Genomic DNA, 6705 nt, shown 5'->3' with positions numbered 1-6705 from the left:
CCAAGTCCACATCGCATCACGGGGTTGGATAGGTGACTCACATACAAACCCTTGACTAGGCCTTGGGTCATGGGTCAAAAGACACTAGTATGACACTATCTAGGGTGTTTTACAACCATTCTAGTAGGCAAAGTCTTAAGTTGAACAAGTATTTGTAATGGCTTAGTTGCTCTTGTCAAAGTTCCTAAATAGGCATTTTTCAAAACATTTCTAACATGCAACTACATGCCAATGATGCAACTAATATAAACATCCTAATGCAAGTGATTCTATCAACTAATATGACATATAAACTAAATGCAAGTCCTAAGTTCACATTGTTATACCGCATCAATCAAAATAAAGCCACATAGTCATTGACATAAAGAGGAAAAAGGAGATTGGAAAGATCATACCATGCGGTCTTAATGATCCTCATGTCTCGGATGTGGCGTAGTCAATCAATGTGAACAAGGATAGAACAAACACAATATATACAAGACAATATATACAAGACTACAAAAGGAAATAAACATGTTTTTGGGTTTTCAATTTTGAAATTTTTATGATTTTTGAAATTTTTCAATTTTTTTGGATTTTTGAATAAGAGTCAAATGTTAGAATTCCCATCCCCACAGTAATATGGGCATTGTCCTCAATGGCCAAAATGATGGAAATTATGCAAAGATGATGCATGATTTCTACACTAAATGCAATCTACACTAAGCTACACTACATGATGCATGGTTTTTGTTATGACGGAGAGGATAATTTAGATTACCTCCCGTTGTGTATGCATTAACTTCCCCAAACCGAGTGAGACACTATTGCTAATGTCCAAGGATGGGTGTAGTTCATGCACACACTATGCAATGCATGAAACTAATTTGTCATTTTGGATTTTGAAAATGGGAACAATAAAATGAGAACACCTCAATGGTACCGAGGTGTGAGTCCTCTATGGTGCTAGGACTACTCCAATAATGATCAAAATTATAATTAAAACAAAGAGTGAAATAGACAAACCATGAGAGGGTAGGAGTCTCCAAGGCTTGCTAATCTTCCATCATGCTATCACCATCACTTTCCTCATTAGAAGTGGTCACATTACCACTTCCCTTGTCATTTGCTTCTTTACTTTCTTCCTCATCTTGCTCATCATCATCTTCACCATCCTTTTCTTCTTCTTCACTTGCTTCTTCATCAATGTTATCATCAACTTCTTCATCATTACCAACAACCTCATTGTCACCTAAAACAACCCTAGATGCACCCGGAAATAGGACTTATCTATCCGCCCAACTAGGGAAAGGACAAGATGGATCAAGTATTCCTTGCCTAGCTAAGTGTAGGAGGGGTGGATATTGAGCCAAGTAAGCATTTTTCCGATCTTCAAAGGCTTGCTTGTGCATTGCTTGCATGATAAGAGTCACATAATCTTTTCTAGCTTCAACTCCTTCCGGCTTGAACTCTTCATACTCAAAGGGGTAAGGTGGTATGACAATGGAAGAGGAGGGAGTTTCAAGATCACCCTTTTGTTGTTGAATAATATACTAGGCCTCTTTAGAAAGGGGAAGTAGATAATTGGTCCGGTGGACGCTTAGACGACAAATCTTTGAAGGCAAGGTGAACGATCTAGCTTCACTAGTGAGCCATCCATACTTAGTGTCAAGGGGGTTATGGGCAACCCACTTGAACTTGTGTATCATAGTATGCAAATCAACAAGATGACCACCTTCCTTTGCTTTGTACTTGTTATCCTTATTGAAGTTAGGATCAAAGTGCTTAGCTAGGATAGTGACTAGGCCGCCATTGACAATAACGGTAGTGCCCTTCTTCCCACAATCAATTTTGAGCCATCTATCTACCAAGAGCCTCAAAGAATTGTAAGGCTTGGTGTGTAATCTTCCAATGTTCAAAGCCGATTCAAGTAGAATAAAATCAAGTTTGGTGAAATGGTTGGTATCTTTCCTTGCAATTATGGTGTTTCCCATGACCTTGTGTCATACTCTTATGCCGGATGGTGGACCAAAAGAGCACGACTCGCATGAAAGTCGTCAAATTTCCTCCCGGAAATTGCCTCCCAAAGAGGTTCGGGGTCATACTTTCCATAATTCTTAAAATAACGCGGTTCATCACTAAGACCCAAAATTTCACTCAATTCCCTAAAGGTGATGCGTCTACTAACATTAGCTAGACGAAACTCGAGATTCTCCCTATTCTTAACTTTGGTGACTTTCAAAGAACTTAAAAATTCCAAGGTAAGGGAGGGGTATGTCAATTCCTTTGTTTCAAACAATTTCTTCAACCCCATGGCTTTGAAAAAGGCTCTAGTTTGCTCAAGAACACCCAATTTTTCTAAGGTATCTTCACATATAAATTTGGTGGATTGTAATGACTTCATAGCAAACTTGGCAAAGGTATTTCTATGGGTTTCGGAAATAAAAGTTACCTCCGGATAATGCAAAAGTTGATCTATTTCCGGAGTAGAAGGTGTTGTTGCTCCCATAGAAGGTTGTTGTTGTTGTTGCACTTCCAAGTTTGGTGTTGCTACCACCATAGCCAATGCTTTCTTTGTTTGAAGAGCCTTTTGCCTTTGTGAGAGTGCCTTAGCCTTTGGTGCCTTTGTTGCTCCCTTAGTCCTTGCCATTGATGAACTAACCAAGAAAAGAATGAAAAATCTTCAATTTGAAGTGTACCCAAATCGATTTAAAGGTGAAAGGCTTTGCCTTTATGAAATCAAAAATCGACTCAAAGGTTGAAGATTTTGCGTTTGGTTTTGATTTTTATTGAAGAAGGTGTGATTGATTTGTTGTTGGAAGGATGATTTGATTTGTTTTTGGTGAATGTTGTTGAGGGATTTTGTTTTTGTGATGGAGAGAATGAGGGTTTTGATGTTGTGGGTAGTGTTTATGAATGAATGAATGGATGAAGGAAGGGGGGGGATTTTATAAAGACCGAAATTTTCGAACTGCAGGGGCAATCCGTGCGGATTCTGCTCTTTCTGGGTTTTACAAAACTCGACTAAAGACGGGCGGATTCGGTGGAAGACGCTCGGATTTGCTTGACACGGGACGGGCAGATTTGGCAGAAGACGGACGGATTTCAGTCCAGGAAATTTTGCTTGTTTTCTTCAGCTGCAAAGACGGACGTCTTTCTTTCAAGACGGGCGGATTCTTCAAGACGGGCGGATTTCTGCTCAGGACGCCCGGATTTAGTCACAGTCAAGAAATTTTCAAAATTCAGCTCAGTTCAGGACGGGCGTCTTTTCTGCAGTACGCTCGGATTACTGAAGACGGGCGGATTCTGTGGAATCCGCTCGGATTCTTCCCCTGTGTACTCGGATTCAGTTCCATCCGTGCACAATGCATTTCCCTTACCATTCTTCTATTCTTTCTTCAAGTCTTGTGTTCGTCATTGTGGGGGCACTACTAGGCATGGATAGCCTAGGCAATTGTCATCCCCACACTAAGCTAAAAGCACTACACATCAATTGAATTTGTTAGTCCCTCCCTCACTTCTCTCAAACATGACAATTATCTTGATCAAAGTAAATAAAAATCCAAAGATGACAAAAAATGCAATGCAAGAATTTGAAATGTAAGTTAGGGAGTTAGAAATATTTACAAGTGGTGGTTTAGGGAGGACTCCACCAAACTCTCATTCATGATGAGATGTCAAGGGGGCATGTTCAAGGTGTTGTTGATGTTGCTCAACACCTTGAAGAAGTAATCAAAAGCTTGTTCATTATCATGGTAGAGGTCTTTAATAGACCTTGGCCCTTGTTGTCGGTCTTGATCGATGGCATTACCAATGTAGGGATTAAAAATCCCTTCAAATTCGTTGTCCCAAAGACCACAAACTTCATTAAGTTGATCATTGAAAATCTCTTGCTTAGATGGAGACAACTCTCCCAATTACTTCTCTTGGCCAATGAGGCCATCCTCTTCTTCCTTGATTGATTTTTATGAGCTTTGCAAGCTCTCCTTGTCACAATTCACTTGCTCTTTGAATGGAGCATCTTCAATTTTCTTCTTCCATTGGAGTTCCGATTTCTTCCTTTCATCCTTTCGGCTATAATGATCAATCATGAAACATGGTTCATGCAAACGAGGAGCTCTCATAGTCTTGTCAAGATTAAAAGTTATGCTTTCATCTCCCACTTCTAGAGTTAGCTCACCATGTTTCACATCAATCACCGCACCCGCGGTGTGTAGGAAAGGTCTTCCTAGAATGATTGGAATGTTGGAATCTTCCTCCATATCAACAATGACAAAGTCCACCGGGATGAAAAACTTCCCAATTCGCACGGGGACATCTTCCCATATCCCTAACGGTGTCTTCGTCGATCTATCGGCCATTTGGAGTGTGATGTTGGTGCATTTAAGCTCTCCCATCCCCAACCTTTTACTCACCGAGTACGGCATGACACTCACACTAGACCCTAGATCACATAAGGCTTTGTTGATCGTCGTGTCGCCAATGGTACACAGTGTTGAGAAGCTTCCCGGATCCTTTAACTTTGGAGGTGAACTCCCTTGAAGTATTGCACTACTCACCTTAGTGAAGGCGATAGTCTCAAGCTTCCGGATCGACTTCTTCTTTGTGAGGATATCTTTCATGTATTTCGCATAGGCCGGCACGTGATTGATTAATTCCGTGAAAGGAATTGAGACTTCCAAATTCTTCACAATTTCCATGAACTTTCCAAGTTGATCATCAAATTTGGGCTTGGCTTGACGACTTGGAAAGGGGAGTCTAATCACGATGGGCTCCTTCTCCTTGACATTGTCTTCATTTTTCTTTAAACATTCTTCTTTTGATGATTCTCCACCTTTGGAGCTTTGCACAATTTCTTCCTTTTCACTAGCTTCCGCAACTTCATCCTCAACTTGCTTCTTTGGTGCTTCATACCTTGTACCACTTCTCAAGTGAATGGCACTAACCGTTTCATGTCTAGGGGGATTACTTTGAGGTGGTAATTGCCCCTTTTGTCTTTGTGAACTTGAAGATGCTAGTTGAGTCAATTGTGTTTCCAACATCTTAGTGTGAGCTAGGATGTTGTTGATGGTGGTTTCCTTTGCTTGGCTATCTTTTTGCATTTGAGTGAAAAATTCTTGTTGATTCTTTTGCATTTGGAGGACCACTTTTTGGACATCAAAACCTTGGTCATTTTGGTGATTGTATGGATTTTGATTTTGGTAACCTTGGTTTTGATTGTAAAAGGGTCTTTGATTTTGGTTTCTCATGGGTGGTGGAGTGTATGTTGTTTGAGGGTTTTGAACATTTTGGCTTTTGTATGAGAGATTTGGATGGAATTTGGTGTTTTCATTGTAAAAGTTGGAATAAGGGGTACCACTCTTGTATGCTTGGAAAGCATTCACTTGTTCATTTGTTCCCCTACATTCACCTTGGTCATGTCCCAAAGTTCCAAAATTCTCACATATCCCACTTGGGATTGATGAGGATGCCGTCATGGCATTAACATGATGCTTTGATGATTTTGAGTTTTCCTCAAGTCTAGCCATAACTTGTTCAAACTTCTAGTTGATTGTGTCAATGTGAGCACTAAGTTGAGCACCCAATTGAGTAACGGAGTCCACTTCATGCTTTCCTCCTCTAGTAGCCTTGCGAGGTCTACTATATTGTGAGTTATGGACCGCCATTTCCTCAATCTTGTTCCATGTTTGATTGTCATCAACTTCGGTGAACATTCCATTTGATCCCATATTGAGAATGTTCCTAGAATCTTCATATAAACCATTCCAAAATTGTTGTACCAAAAACCATTCGCTAAGTCCATGGTGAGGACATGAGCGACAAATTCCCTTGAACCGCTCCCAAGCTTCATACAAAGACTCTTCATCCCTTTGCTTAAAACCCGTAATTTGAGCTCTTAGCATGTTCGTCTTTTCCGGTGGGTAGAATTTTTTGTAGAAAGCTAGAGCCAACTTCTTCCAAGAATCTATTCCGAGGGTGGCCTTATCAAGGCTCTTCAACCATTGCTTCGCGGTGCCGATTAAAGAAAAAGGAAATAAAACCCATCTAATTTGGTCTTGAGTCACACCCGTTTGAGAGATTGCATCACAATAGTCGCAAAAGGTTTTCATATGAGAATGAGGGTCTTCACTAGGCATCCCCCCAAATTGGCTCCTCTCAACTAATTGGATGAAGGCGGATTTGGCAATAAAATTTCCGGTTAGATGTTGCGGTGTAGGAGTACCATTTGGTAGATTCTCCTCGGTGGGTACGGAGTGTGACGAGAATTTAGGCATTGTAGGTGGATTTGTGGGGTATTGTGTAATGGGTTCTCTTCTCCTCTATTGCGAAAGGATTGACAAACTCACTAGTGGGTTTAACAACTTCACTAATACCTCTTAAATTCCTCCTAACAAGTCTCCTATTGTTCGTCAAGGTTCTTTCGATTTCACGGTCAAAAGGTAACAAATCACCTTGTAACCTTCTAGACATGCAAAATATCAAACAACTCGAAAACAATTAGAACAAACCTTGAGGAGTTTTACTTCCCCAAGGCAAAGAAAGACACGACTAATAACAATAAAAAGAAATCTAAATCAAACAAACACCGTCCCCGACAACGGCGCCATTTTTGATGCGAGTCCGTTTCGTGTTCACAATTAAAGATGTGGTCGTTGGGTCACGGTCGAATCAAAACACAATTTATAACTTCACAAACAACTCTACAATTAGTAAAGAGGCAAGTAA

The 6705-nt window shown here is 40.4% G+C and overlaps 1 non-coding gene across 1 annotated transcript; it reads left to right on the top strand.

Annotated features, from left to right (window-relative positions):
* The first annotated feature begins 5775 nt into the window (after positions 1 to 5775).
* LOC141634546 (small nucleolar RNA R71) lies at positions 5776 to 5882 on the top strand. The gene has a single exon (XR_012539274.1). It is a non-coding gene; the product is annotated as a small nucleolar RNA R71 (small nucleolar RNA).
* Positions 5883 to 6705: the final 823 nt, after the last annotated feature.

This window comes from Silene latifolia, chromosome Y (genome assembly GCF_048544455.1).
Source record: "Silene latifolia isolate original U9 population chromosome Y, ASM4854445v1, whole genome shotgun sequence".
NCBI lineage: Eukaryota > Viridiplantae > Streptophyta > Magnoliopsida > Caryophyllales > Caryophyllaceae > Silene > Silene latifolia.
This window is presented reverse-complemented; position numbering and strand designations above follow the sequence as displayed.